Raw genomic sequence first — 16,395 nt, 5'->3', positions numbered from 1 at the left:
TTTCCCTATTTGAATAACGTTAGATTTAACAAGTATATAGGGTTGCTGCTACAAGGAAGTAAATAGTGTTTTAGTGAGTAGTATAGTTTGTCGCCGCCGTTTTTTGCGGCACGAGGTTTTTGGGCCAACTCCCCGCCCATGCCTAATTGCTAGTACATCTACCATTCCCCTTTCTAGTTGATATGTTGATATATTGTTGTCTATATTTCTGTCTTATCTATATATATTAGTTGTATGAGTTGTTTAATATTTTCATTTCTTTGTCTTTTGGGATATACCTCTTAAACTTACTCTTGGACCTATACAAGCCTATATAAATGTACAACTCCATATCTATATTGTATAATTTCAAATCCATCTCCAACACCCATTCACATGTATATTCTCAAAATCATCAACTTGACAGTGCGAGGTTTGTACGCGAACTCGGCCGTGCTCCCGGCTCATGGCGTGCCCCTGGCTCACGGGCAAGCTCCTGCTTCTTGCTCCTTGTCTCTAGTGGTAGCTCTTGATTGAGTCCTGGGTGGGAAACCTCCTGTTGAAGTAATTTCTTAATTAAAAAAAAAATTTATAAATTTCAAAATGTTTAAAGTTAAATTTTGTAAATTAAAAATGTTAAAGTTAAATTTTATAAATTAAAATGTCTAAAGTTAAATTTTATAAATTAAAATGTCTAAAGTTAAATTTTATAAATTAAAATTTTCTAAATTTATAATTTTATAAATGAAAATTTTCTAAATTTATAATTTTACAAATTAAAATTTTTAAAATTTATAATTTTATAAAAATTTGGAAATTTCCCAAAAGTCTATATATAGAGGTGGCATCAGCCCGAGACCTCATTCCTAAACATGAAGCCGTCATGTCAACACTGCTCCGTGTCGCTCTCCACCAAAAGCAACCTGATTTGTCACTATAAGGTAATGCATCAAATGAATGTGAAACTGTGCAAGGTTTGTGATTTAATCTGTGATAATAACTTGGCTCTAAAATCGCATATATTACAAAGTCACAAGAGTTGTAATTTTTGTAAGAAAAATGTTGTTGGACATTTTAGAAGACATGTCAATTCTTGTAACAAATGTCCATACACAATGATTAAATTTGTTGGTGAATCAATTAGAGCTGAACTTGAAAATACTCTCAAGTCTTGTCCTCTGCCAATAAAATGGACTTTAGTAAGGAGAATTAAATTTATAAAATATTCAATGGATCAAAATGGAAAATTAGTTAATGAGAAAGAATGTATAGCAGATTTTAGAAGTCTTACTACCTTAACTATTGAGAAGAGAGATTTAAAGCCTCAAATTGAAAATGCACTTTTAAAGATTGATGCTTCCATACACAAATATCAAGCCCAAGGCAGTGGATGGATATATGACCATACTAAATATTGGCAGTTGCATGTTTACAAGTATAAGCCCCTAACTCCAAAGTCATATATCCCCACACCAAAAAGTATTCAATCAAAACATGCTGTTTTAAATATAAAGAATTCTGACAATAAATGCTTTCTTTGGTCAATTTTAGCAGCTTTATACCCAAGGAACTTTAATGAACATGCTGAAAGGGTCTCAAACTATACACCCTATGAAAATCAGTTGAATATGACAAACATAAAGTATCCTGTGAAAATATCTGATATAGATAAATTTGAAATACAAAATAATATAAGTGTTAATGTATTTGGAGTTGAAGGCCAGAAATGTGTTTATCCATTAAGAACAACCAAACTGAATAGTAATACCCACATCGATTTATTGTTATTACAAGAAGGTCGTAAATCACATTACTGTTTAATTCGTGATTTTGATAAGTTAATGCTGCGGTCTACAAAATATGACCATAAGAAACATTTTTGCAAGTTGTGTTTGCAACATTTTTACACTAACGATATATTAGAACGCCACACAATATATTGTAAAAACTTTGATGCCCAACGAGTGGAAATGTCTAAACAAGATACATTACAATTTAAAAATTATAAATATCAACTTAAAGCCCCATATGTAATTTATGCAGATTTTGAATGTTTTATAAACTCAAACAACCATATTCCATCGGGATTTGCATTTGTCATAGTAAAAGATTCGAAAATTATTTCTGAAGAGTTATATAGTGGTGCAAATGTTATGGATGTGTTTTTCGAAAGGTTGTTTGAGACTTATGATTATATTAAAAATCAAATAACAATATATATTCCTCTTCAAATGACTCCTGAGCAAGAGGTATCTTTCCAAAACTCAACACATTGTCATATTTGTGAAAAGCCCCTATATTTTGATAGGGTGAGAGATCATTGTCATTCATCTGGTCGATACCGTGGAGCTGCCCACAATGATTGTAATTTAAACTATAAAGTAACAAAGAAAATCCCAGTATTCTTCCATAACTTGAAAAATTATGATGGTCACATAATAATGCAACATTTGGGAAAGTTTAATAAACGTAAATTAAATTGTATAGCTAAAGATATGGAAAAATATATATCATTCTCTGTTGATGATTTAGTATTTTTAGATTCATACAACTTTCTGTCCCTTCCATTATATAAATTGGCTTCCAATTTGAACACATTTAGATTCATACAAAATCCACTACTACAACGTAAAGGTGTATATCCCTATGAATATATGACGGGACCAGATATGTTTGCAGAGTCTCTACCCCCAATTGAAACATTTTACAGTTCTATAACTAAAGAACATATCTCTCCCAATGAATATGAACATGCTAAAAATGTATGGACACATTTTAATATAAATAATTTACAAGAATATCATGATTTATATCTTAAAACAGATGTATTGCTACTGGCTGATGTGTTTGAGACATTTAGAGACCTGTGTTTAAAAGATTACAAACTTGACCCTGTACATATGTATTCACTTCCTGGACTTACATGGGAGGCCTGTCTTAGAATGACAGGAATAAAATTACAATTATTCAAAGATATTGACATGCATTTGTTTGTAGAAAGTGCGATTCGAGGAGGAGTCAGTATGATTTCTACACGTTACGCTAAAGCAAATAATAGATATATGGGCGAACACTATGATCCCAATCAAGAGAGTGTGTATTTAATATATTTAGATTGTAACTCGCTATACTCCACAGCAATGTGTGAGCCACTACCTGTGGATGGATTTCGTTGGACTAATGAGATAGACTACAAAATATACAAAAATAATCAAAATGATGAGTTTGGATACATTTTAGAAGTTGATTTAAAATATGATAAAAGCTTACATGATTTACATAATGACTATCCATTAGCACCAGAGAAAATGAATGGCAAATTAATACCTAATTTACATGACAAAACTAAATATATTTTACATTACAAAGCATTACAAAAATATGAGGAATTGGGTTTGATTGTTACAAAATACCACAGAATTTTAAAATTTAGACAATCAAAATGGCTTGCACCCTATATTAATTTTAATATTGAAAAAAGAAAATGGGCTAAAAATGATTTTGAAAAAGACTTTTACAAATTGTTAAATAATAGTCTCTTTGGTCGGACAATTATGAATCAACGAAAGTTTCGTGATATATATCTCAAGGATGAGTCACTATTAACAAAATATGTCACTAATCCAAGGTTTGATTGTAGCAAAAAGTTTGATAACAATTTACATGCTATACATTTAAATAAATTAGTTGTAAAGTTTAATAAACCAATATATTTGGGAATGACCATTTTGGATATTAGTAAAGTAATAATGTATGATTTCCACTATAACTATATGTCAAAATTTAAGAATAAAAGATTTCTAATGACAGATACAGATTCTTTAATGTATGCTATAGTTACAGAGGACTTTTACAAGGAAATAGAATGTGACTTGCACTATTTTGATACCTCTGGATATAGTAAAGACCATTTCTTATACTCTGATAAAAATAAAAAAGTCACTGGAAAGTTTAAAGACGAATTAGATGGTCATATTATGTATGAATATTGTGGTTTAAGACCAAAGTTATATTCTTATATTCCTCTAAAATGGTTATATGAAGAAGACAAGCAAGCTTTAGAGGTGAAGAAAGCTAAAGGAGCTGATGGTGCTACAGTTAAACATCTCCTCAGACATCAACATTATTTGAACTGTCTTGCAACTGGGCAAGATTACTATGAGAATGTGACAAGAATTAAATCTACAAATCATCATCTTCAAACCTTGACCATGAACAAGAAAGTACTATCTTTTGATGACGACAAGAGGTTTATTCTAGAAGATGGCATCAATACTCTTGCGTTTGGTCATTATAAAATTGATGTTCAAAATGTGTAGATATATAATAAATACAAATGTTAAAAAAAATCTTTCATTTATTTACCCTTACCATCCTCTTGATAGAATTGGTCAAACATAAATCTATATTTGCCATTATTCTTTGACCTTTCTTTGTCTATTACGAAAAAGCCATATTTAGTTTTATCCCAACATTGGTGGCAGAGATTTTTAAATTGGTCAAATGAAAAGTCATTACCAACATGATTGTGATATACATGTTTTAAATTTAAATCATCTTGTTTAAATAATATTAGGAAATTTACATTATCACGTAAATGTTTGTGTACTTTGCTGTAAGATTGACACAAGTAAAAACAGTTAATATTTTTATGTCGACCCATTGAGAAAAATTGTGTAATATTTGGACTATTTATGTCATCAAACACAACAACTGACTGTGATTTTACATCATTTGGTGTGATTTCACAGTCAGTAAACGTGTGTAATTTCACTTCGTCACACAAACTAAATATTTCAATTATTTTTTTTATATTTTTCTTGTTCTAAAGATTTAGATATTAAATATAAGTTTGTAAATTTTAATCCTTCCTTTCTTACAATTAAGTTATAAATTACAACCGTCTTCCCACTTCCACTTGGACCGCAAATAACACATCGAATATTGGTAGGAAATAGACCCAACTTCTTTGGTATATACTCCTTAGTATGTGATATTTTAAATTTTTGTTTTTGTTGAATAAAAGACATTTTTTATATAATAAAAATGGTAAAAAATGTTAATAAGAAAACATGTAAAAAGGGCAAAGGTTTATTCCTAAAGCCTTACAGGGGTCGAGGGTTATTGAATACTCTTATAAATAACCTTCCATTCCCACTTCACATACCATCATATCGGTACTGTGGACCTGGAACGAATATACGTGAGAATATAGCTAAAAATGTACCTCCAAAAAATAAACTAGACTCTTATTGTAAAGAGCATGACATATTCTACATGAATAATCCCGATACCGCTGCTCGGAACAAAGCAGACATGAGATTAGCAGACTTAGCTTGGACTAGAGTAACGGCGAATGATGCAAGTCTTGCTGAAAGAGCTGCTGCTTATGCCGTGACAAATTTGATGAAGGCAAAAGCAAAGATGGGAATGGGATTAAAATTTAATAAAAAAGATGGACAACTACCAGCTGTTAGAGGCCGCAAAAGACGTGCCTCACTTCAGAGGGGTGTACCTAAAAAACGAGCTAAAAAATCTAACACCAAGAGTAAAAGAGTGCGGAATAGTTAATTTAGACAGTTCATCTGGCACACATTGGACAGCTTATCGTAAAAATAAAGATATTGTAATTTATTTTGACCCATTTGGAATCCAACCTCCAAAAGAAGTAATTAAATATTTTGAGGGATATAAAATCTACTATACAACTGATCAAATACAAGATTTAAATAGTTCTATTTGTGGAATTTTATGTTTATCATTCATAAAAAATATTTCTTTATAAAAATGGATTCATTTACTATAACATTTTCGGGTACAGAGCCAGAGCTAAAGTCAGTGTTCTTTCCTCCCATAGAATTAAATGATGATTATGTTATTGGATTGGTAGATTTTCAAAGTTATAATTCAATATTTAATGTTAAAAAACCACTAAATACTTTAACATATTACAAAGTAGAGAAAATGACATTACCAAAAGGAGATATCTCAGTTGATGATTTAAACCGGTTATTAAATGGAAAACTTAAAGTTATAGTAGATAAAAATGGAGAAGCATTAATTAATACTAAATCCAAACTTTTATTCAAAGGGCTTATTCCAAAATTAAATCAACTTAAAGGAAAAAAATTAACCATTAGTGAAGGTGATGATGTTTTCTATTATGACCACAATGCTCCAGTTACAATAGAAATTTCTGAAGGAACATATGAGGTGGTTGAGCTTGCAAAGGAAATTCAAAAGCAAGTCCCAGACTTTTTCCTTACAGCTAATAATAAAACTATGAAAGCGACACTACTTTCTAGCCACGTGTTTGATTTTACAAAACCATGTTTAGGGTCTATTTTATTAGGATTTAAAGGTGTTTCTACTCCTGGTGTTCAGTTTGAATCTACAAATAAAATAAACATTAATAATGTAAATGTGATTAGAGTAAAATGTAATATTGCAAACGGGTCCTATTTAAATGGCAACAAATCACACACCATACATAGCTTTTATCCAGAAGCTCCTCCTGGCTACAAAATTATTGAAGTTCCAAGAAATATTATATATTTTCCTGTAAATAAGAGAAGTTTAGATGTTGTCAGTATTACATTTGCCGATCAGCATGACAAGGCAATTGACTTTAACGGAAAAGAAACTACAATTACTTGTCATATAAAAAAGATATGAGAATTTATAAGAATTTATCTATAAGTGTACAAAATGCTAGGTTCCTAAAGTCAATAGGACTAAAGTTAAAATTTTCTATTAATAAAAATGGAAGATTTTCTAGACGTTACAGGGAAATCCCAATTCGACGATAGTGTGGTTAAAATAACAAATCACTCCTATGTTCCCCACAATACTTTAGCAATAAATAATTCTGATGAAATTCGAATATGTATTAATAATCAAGATTTGCTAACTCTCCCGTGTAGGAGTTATCTGTATATTAAGGGAGAAATTGAAAATCATGAAAAAGGTCATTTTATAAATAATGCATTTGCGTTCTTATTTGATGAAATTAGATACGAAGTTGCAGGTAAAGAAATAGACATTGTAAGAAACCCAGGAATTTCTAGTCTTATGAAAATATTGAGCTCTTACAATAAAACAACTAAATTGACAAATGTAGCATTTGATTCTGACACAAATTTAAAAGAGTTCCATAAAGGTGGCAAGTTTAGTACATGTTTGCCATTAGAGCTGTTAATGGGTGTATTTGAGGATTTTAATAAGGTATTAGTAAATGTCAAACAAGAATTGGTGTTAAAAAGATCCAAAAATGATTTGAATTGTATATTAACAACCACTAGTGCTCCAGCCAGTGGCACTGCTGATTTGATTCCTAAAATTACACTTAACTCTATTCAATGGGTCATGCCACATGTGATACCATCAGATGGAGAGAAGTTACAATTACAAAAGATGTTATTGCAAAATAAAAATTTGCAAATTGCATTTAGAAGTTTAGAGCTGCATGAACTTCCATCATATCCCAATACCACAAGACATACATGGTCAGTAAAGACATCTTCAAGTTTGGAGAAGCCTAGGTATATTATATTTGGTTTCCAAACAGCTAGGGATAATAGTGCACGAAAAAGAACTGATGAATTTGATCACTGTAAATTAAAAAATCTCAAAGTATTTCTAAACTCTGAATATTATCCTTACAGTGATTTAAATCTCGACTTTGAAAATGGAGATGTCTCTAAAGCTTATGAGATGTTTATGAGGTTTAGAGAGACTTACTATAATACTATCCCAGATCCTATGATTAGTAGGGCTGAGTTTATGAAGAAATATCCACTAATCGTAATAGACTGTTCTAGACAGAACGAAACAGTGAAAGAAGGAATTGTTGATATTAAATTAGAGATTGAAACTGCAGAAAATGTGCCAGCAAATACATCTGCATATTGTTTGATAATACATGATAAAGTGTTTGAGTACAATCCTTTGTCAAATGAGATAAATAAAATGTAAATAAAAGATGAAAAACATTCAACAAGAATTGGTTGACTCTGCAAATCAAATACGAGAGAAATATAGAGCTTTAAAACGTGGCAAGTTTCTAGAGGCTGAAGAGAGGTTCCAAACATTCCAACCTTTAATAGAGCCATTACAAGAATTAAAGAAAATCACATCTATTGGCAAAACAGAGAGTCCTCGAATGGAGATTCTCCCAATGACTCCATCTAGAATATCAATGATACCAAGATTACAACCATTACAGCAATCCACTCCACAGAAATTAGATTTTGGTCTTTTAGCATCAGACTATTTAGGAAATTACCTCAGTAAAAGTAGTATGACAGACACTACATATGGTATTAGACGAGAAGCAAATAAATTTTTTATTGGAAATAAGGAAGTTGATATTGCCAATGATGATGTTACAGTTGCAAATAAAACCTACAAGGGGACAAAAGGTTTGTGGCAGTTGTTAACTTTAAAAGAACCTGAGGATTATACTCAGGCTGATTTGCAAAATTATAAAGAGATTTTGGAAGCTACGAATGGACATTTAAAGAGTTACAAAGATGGTGCACCAATTTCAAGTAATAGACATACTAAATATCTTAATATAATTAAACCTCTTTTTAAATCTGTTGGTGAAGGTTTGAGACAAGTGACTGGTAATAAAATAGACTATATTTATTGGGATGATCCTAATGAGCTTATAGATAGGTTAAGACTTCTTTGGCTAAGTCGCCAAGCCGGTAACTCAGGAGTGGATAATGAAATAGATTCCATTATTGAGGAATTGAGAGAAAGTGGAATTATTTATTAAATAAAAATATGTTTATAGATAAATTTTATCGTTTATATAATCCATATAATAAGCCTGCAGAACCCAGGGCTAGTAATGAACATACTTTAAATTTACAAGACGATAGTTGGAATTGTTTAAACCGTAAAATTGGTAATGTTAAAGATGGGGAGTTTGTAGATGATGTATCAACTTTGGGTCAGACATTAACTAGAAAAGGTGATGTATTTTTACAAGGTAAAACTAAATATGAGTTTTTAGAATCTAAGAATAAAAATTGGAATGCTAAAAAACAGAAAATTACTAATGTGGAAAAGGGTGAAAGTTTAGATGATGTGCCCACTTTACAACAGACTTTAATACGTAAAGATGGCAAATTTGTACAAGACAATAATAATTTTGAATTTTTAGAATCAGAAAATGGTGTTTGGAATGCTAAGAAACAGAAAATTACTAATGTGGAAAAGGGTGAAAGTTTAGATGATGTGCCCACTTTACAACAGACTTTAATACGAAAAGAAAATGGTAAATTTGTACAAGACGATAATAATTATGAATTTTTAGAATCAGAGAATGGTGTTTGGAATGCTAAGAAACAGAAACTTAGCAATTTGATAGAAGGTACAGATAGTAAGGATGCTGTGAATGTTTCACAAGTTCCAAAAATGGAAGCAGGCTATTGGGATTTTAATAATAAAAGGTTAGTACGTGTTAAACCTGCCGTTGATGACACTGATTGTGTTACAAAAGAACAGACTATAACTTTTGATAAAAAAGAAAAATGTTGGGATGCCAAAAAACAATATATAAGAAATCTGCCAATGGGGGAATATTTAGATGATATTTGTTTAATGTCACAAGCTATGTATTATGATGGATCAAAATTTGTATATGGAGGAAGAAAATTTAATTTGATGGAATACAATCCTGATTTATTAGTTGCCGACCCTACATCTTTGAGTGGATTTAAGTATATAGATAATAGACCATATATACCAGAAAACTATGTATTTAAAAGAATGGAAGATAATCTATTGATTGGGGCTAATGGTAATATATTTACAGTACAAGGAAAGAGTGATGTTATAAAAAATGAATGAAATTGCATACGAACTTCATAAGCCTGCAAGAAAGAATTTCATTAGAAGGTCTTTTAAAGTATTAGGTATAAACGAAACTGTACAAATAGATTTAATTGATATGCAAAACTATGCTAGAGAGAATTCTGGCAATAAATATATTTTAACTTTAATAGATACATTTTCTAAAAAAGCTTATGCTGCTCCACTAAAGAATAAGACAGGGCTGGTGGTTACAGAAACCATTAAAACCATTCTACCAAAGGGGGTTAAAAACATTCAATCTGACAATGGAAAAGAATTTTTTAATCAATATTTTAGCAAACTAATGAAACAATTAAATATTAATCACTATCACACATTTTCTACAACTAAGGCTGCAATTGTGGAGAGGTTTCAGAGAACTTTAAAGAATTGGTTATATAGGGAATTTAGTGCTCAGGGGAGTTATAAATGGTTGGATTTACTTCCAAAGTTAATTCGAAAATATAATAATAAGGTGCATAGATCTATAGGAATGAAGCCTAACCAAGTAAATATTAAGAACAGTAAATATGTGCATGAGAGGTTGACTTCTAAAGTAGTGCAAGTTAAAAAGCCAAGATATAAGGTAGGTGATAGTGTGAGAATTTCTAAGTATAAACATGTTTTTAGTAAAGGATATACCCCGAATTGGACAGGGGAGCTATTTACAATAGCAGAAGTAAAGAATACAAAGCCTGTGACTTATATCTTGAAAGATGAAAATGGTAATATAATCAGGGGAGGCTTCTATACAGAGGAATTGTTAAAGACCAAATATAAAGACATGTATTTGATAGAAAAGGTTATTAGGAGAAAAGGTGATTTATTATATGTCAAATGGCTTGGGTTCCCAAGTAGCCAGAATTCATGGATTTCCACTAAGGATGTCCAAGGGAGCGCGCCATGAGCCGGGAGCACGGCCGAGTTCGCGTACAAACCTCGCACTGTCAAGTTGATGATTTTGAGAATATACATGTGAATGGGTGTTGGAGATGGATTTGAAATTATACAATATAGATATGGAGTTGTACATTTATATAGGCTTGTATAGGTCCAAGAGTAAGTTTAAGAGGTATATCCCAAAAGACAAAGAAATAAAAATATTAAACAACTCATACAACTAATATATATAGATAAGACAGAAATATAGACAACAATATATCAACATATCAACTAGAAAGGGGAATGGTAGATGTACTAGCAATTAGGCATGGGCGGGGAGTTGGCCCAAAAACCTCGTGCCGCAAAAAACGGCGGCGACAAACTATACTACTTTAGTGAAATATTATTAGGCTTAGTTCAGTAAGGAATAAGTGAACTTTCAAAATTACATCAACATATGTCCATAAAAAACAAAGAACAAGAGTGTACTCATTTTCTATAATCATAACAACAATTTAAAATTAAAGTAGTTTTGGAGTTTTCCCTTTAAATATTAAGAGCATAACAACACTTAAATATACAAAATTATTTGTTTTTTAGCTCTACAACATACTTTTGAAAGAACTTGCTACATTTTATGATTTTAGGGTCATAAATAGGAAAACCAAACTTTTACTACATAAACCCCCACCCATAAACCATTGATGCCATAGTCCGATTATGCTGGTTCGCGAGTCTATTAGAATAAAGGAAGGTTTACAGTTTTCAAAAATTGCATTAAATTCGGATAATCTTTACTAGAGTTGTGCTAACGGACAGATTATAAATATGTTTGAATTTGAATAATAATTTGTTTTTGGCCTCTGAGGACATCAACACGAAAAGTAAATCGGTCCCGGATCCAGGTCTTGCCACGAGACCTACGGTAATAACTTATTATATACATGGGGCATTTGCTCAAACAATTCAAAACAAAGTGTTTTGGCACAAAATCAAAACTACAAAATGTAGCCTCGAGGTAAGGAAAACTATTTTCTTCGACCAATATAAATCATAGACACAATAGCTGTTCTTATGATGCATCGCAAGTGATAACATCACAACTATATATCAAAACTTTCAGCAATAGAAAAGTCGTTAAGATTTTATTGCTTCATTATGGAACTGTTCCAAGAAACTTTACTTATTTATGATCCAAATGAATAATAACAATGCATTACTTTAGGTTTAAAAATAATCGTTAACTTTGTTTTAGAACGCTTAATTGTTTTGTTAGTTCGGTGTTGGTAAACTAAGGAATGTTATGAATAAATATTTTTATGTAAAGAAACATAAAAGACTACTAAATAAATGGGTTTTGTGGGGTTATATTTTATCAAAGGGGGGATTCAGGTTTTGAGAACAATTTCTGTAATTCATTATACTACTCCAATATTCCTTTTTATTTTGTCCTGATCCACAATACAGAGTAAAAAAGTTGCGGTTATTTTGCCTTTAGTCTGTCACCAAAACATAAAAGTTTTGACATTTAAATATTTGTGCCATTCGTCTGGCTCCCAACACATGTTTTGGGATTTTAGAATAATAACATGTGCTTTTGTATTATTGTTGGTTTTAATGTTCAGTGTTCATGTTGAAGAAGTATAAAACTGTTATACTCAATTATTATGTTCTTGATTATTTTTTCTCTCTCTATCAAAGTATTAACAAAGTTTTGCTCTTAGGTGCAGTATTTAACTCTAAATAGCTAACCTCAAGAAACATCAAGATTTAAAAATAAGAAAATATATCAAGGTAAAATCTCTTCCTTAACAAATACCATTTGGTACTACTCAACCCAAATGCTAAATTTTATTCTAACCACTCTGATTTTCTCCTCTAATTATTTCAACAGCAATATACAAATCAAATACACTTTCTCTGTCTGAATTATTTATGAATTTGAGAAATCATTTCTAATCATCTGCTAAATTCCCCAGATTAATATGCCCCACGAGAACCTTCTTTAAAAATAAACAATCTACTTATGGTTTTATTGAAACTCAGCAGTATTGATAAACCACGATTACGTTAAGCTATTTGTGATCATTATTATTTGTGAAACATTGTAATTACTTAAATTTTTTTATTCAATTATCTTGATATTAAAATTTATGGCAGATTAAATTTCCTCAAAACTTTTTTGATAATGTGGTCCGACGAGAGGCGAAAGTTGAGATCTAATCTGGTCGAAAACTTTGGAGTTTGTGTCGTTTATTTCTCTGTCCGCCTCCGCAGAAAGGCTACTTCATCAGTGAAAGTGCCTTTGAAGTAATACGGGAATACCTAGGGGCAAAGTTTCTATTCAAAGAAAGAGTTTTATAAAAGGAATAGTCGAAAACATCAGATGTTTTTAGTTTTTATATTTAGTCTTACATAACCGTAAATTTAAGTATTTCCTGGAGGGTAGTAACTTAACTGCTAAGTTCTGAGAAATGTTTATATTAAATTTGTGACTTTCCCTTAATAAACTCTAAGGGTAGTAAATGATTCGAGTAATAATAAAGTTATTTTCTCATTTAAATGCTATTCAAGAATTAAAACCCATAAATTTAAGTTGATTATACGATAGGATTTGACAGATCATTGTTAAACACTGAGAAATAAAGAGCAAAAACTAGAATCTTTGTATACACTTTAAAAGTGAATAACTTGTTTGCAGAATTTTCGAAACCTAACTTTAGTATATAAAAAAAACTTTAAAGTTTAGATAGCCAGTGAACCTAAACTATCCTCAAATATATCGCTAGGTACAATTAAATATAGTAAAACAATTTAAAAAAATATTCCTAAGATGTGACTAACTTTTAAGATATATTTTTTCCTGAAGTCACCTAACAATGTACATTTTCTCTCACTGATTTGAGAAAGCAATGTGGCCAATTCGCTCATCAGTGAGACAATGTTAACATTGTCTCACTCTAATTACTTTATCTCACTCCAGATTTGCAACGTGAAGGCACGTTTCTTTACCAATTTATTCTTTTTATGGTAACTGTAGGAAAAATATAATAGGCAACTCGAGTACAAAGTGCAATTGCCTCACTAGTTGCACAAATAACTATTATTGTTTTTCATAACATCTTTATGCAATATGTACAAGGTATGGAGTTGAAAACTCGCAAAACTATCCTAACAATCCAACCTCAAACATAAGTTTGTAAACTTATAAATTACAAAATTGTAAAAAACCGAACATTTTTTATCCTGCAAAACTGCCATTTATATTAGGCACGACATCGTTAATTTTGCAACCAAGAACCGGAAATGGCAGGAATAACGCTCTAAAGAACCTGAATGAGTCGAGATATAAAACTGTTCCAAGTTGCGAGGAGGAACTACTGTCGTACTGGAGAGAATACTTGCCAGATCCTTGTATTGTACTACAGTATGATATGGGTTGTTAGATATTTGTTGTTATTCACAATTTTCACAACGAGAACCTTCTAGACATTGTCACAGACAACTGGGAAAAATCATCGAAAATAGGCTTAATAGATTTCTATTGGAGGAATGGCAAGGATTTACTAGAGATTTGCACTTATTTTATATTGTACTTCTGTCTTAGTCAAAGTTAGGTTGTGAAACGCCATCGTAGGCGTCATAGGTCTTTGGTGAGGAATTGGTAAGGTTTGAGGAGTTTAAGGTACTTGAAACGTATCAAAGACAAATACTTCATTAGTTTACAGGCCATAAAGAGTAATTTACGTAAACTAGAGGTCGTCCAATGGTCGAAAACTCGACCAAAGAAATGTAATGTTCAGACTTCTCTATTTTCACCTCACCACTGCAAATAAAACGTGTGATCGGAACTCCTTATATTTGCTTTTAATTTTCTGTTTGTATTTCGTCGCCAGCATGGGAAGGCCCGTGTTAATTGTTTTAAATTGTAAATTCATTTTTTGTTTTAAGCCTATATTAATTTATAAAGGAATTCTGCAAATCTACAGCAAAATATCTTTCTAACAGTATGCGTAGATTCTCCCTGCAATGCAAACGAGCTAAGAAAAAAGGTTTTCAAGAAGCCTACTCATATATATGATAACCTATGTCAATATAATTTTTGTTTTTAAACGTCTGTACTGTGACTTGCTTTGCAAACCACCACATTTTTCTTTATGATTATTGTACAAAATATTTTGAAAAAAGAAATAAATACGAAGCAAACCTGCATATTAAGTGTATTCGAAGTGATTTTCCTGAATTTTTATTTGATGAGGAATAAAATTAGCTATGCATTATGCTTAACACCTTTACTATGATGCACTTAAATAGGGTTTATATTTAAAATTGTTTCATAAGAAAGGGTAAATCCATTACTAGCTGTCTAATTTATTTGTTACGAATAATTGCAAAAGGAATCATCGTATTGCGTTTAATACGCTGATTATCACGGTAACGGAAAGGCGTGGCAAAATATTTCAATGCACTAGACTGTATTTCTTAAGTATAAATTCAATAACTTAAGAGTATTTTAAAGTTTTTGAAGTAATTTTCAAACGGCCGAAAGATATATTTTTCACTTTCTTTCCCAAAAAGAAAACTCCCTTCACATGGTTCAGGATGATTTCACAAACTATAACTTTAACTTTAAAAAAATAAACAAAATGATTTTACAAAGTTTAAAACACACATAGATACGAAGAATATTTCCCTTTCGAGATTGCAACCATGCGTGCACCACTGCAGTTACCGTCCACCTCATGGGAATGTATTGGAGAATAAAACCTCAAGTTCTTTGTAAGCCGCTCACAGACTGTCACTAGACAATTGGTTACCATTGATCTGTCTTTATCTTGACTTCGGTATCTTGAAGTCTAACACAAGTAAAGTAGATCTCTACAAGAACCCCGTTTACGTATCTAAACTATTCAACTCACTCAATATACTACAACAAGGACTATTTTCTTCGGAAAGATCAACAACAGTTTATTAACACTTGTCTTGCTTTTATGGGGGAAATACCTAGTTGATTCTAGTTGTAATTTAATGAAAACTATTTCATGTTAACTGCTTTAATTATAGTGAGCGCGTTCTCGGAACATGTACCGATGCACCGGTGACGCACCAGTACAAAAAATGTGTCGTTCTGGGAGACCGGTAAGTTAACCTAGCAGACAGTTATTTCCTCTTTTTCCTCCACCGGTGCAAGATTTATGCACCGGAGAAATTGTACGGTGCAAAATACACCCGCGGCTTCTGATTAGTCAGTTTCTTGGACAACAGCATGCAGCTACGGCAAGATGGCGGGTATATTTTTTAATCTAACAAAAAACCACTAAGTGGTAACACTTCCCCCGCCAAGTCAGCAACCCAAAAAAGACAATAAATCACCACTTTTCCGCCAAGTAAAACAATGTAATATATGTAAGTTTGGCAACTTGGCGGCAGACTTTTGCTTGTTTTTTTTTTTTTTCATTAAAGTTACGTTGGTGGATAATTTCACAAATCAACTTCTCTAATTAATTAGTCCAACTAAGTATAATAATTTCGAGGTAATCAGTAAATATAAAACCATCACTATTATGATTTTATGAAATGTGACACAAATAAGGTCAAATTTTGTAAAATAAGCTCTCATCTAGCAATGTACTATTGGGAGAGATACTTGCTCAATGAAACTAATTTTAT

The 16,395-nt window shown here is 31.3% G+C and overlaps 1 protein-coding gene across 3 annotated transcripts in view; it reads right to left on the bottom strand.

Moving 5' to 3' along the window:
- Positions 1–16,395, bottom strand: part of LOC128987363 (protein O-mannosyl-transferase Tmtc3) — a 262,549-nt gene that overhangs the window by 72,937 nt on the left and 173,217 nt on the right. The window lies entirely within an intron of this gene.

This window comes from Macrosteles quadrilineatus, unplaced genomic scaffold (assembly GCF_028750875.1).
Source record: "Macrosteles quadrilineatus isolate MER2022 unplaced genomic scaffold, UCM_ALF_1.0 Scaffold_2__2_contigs__length_208266976, whole genome shotgun sequence".
Classification (NCBI taxonomy): Eukaryota; Metazoa; Arthropoda; class Insecta; order Hemiptera; family Cicadellidae; genus Macrosteles; species Macrosteles quadrilineatus.
This window is presented reverse-complemented; position numbering and strand designations above follow the sequence as displayed.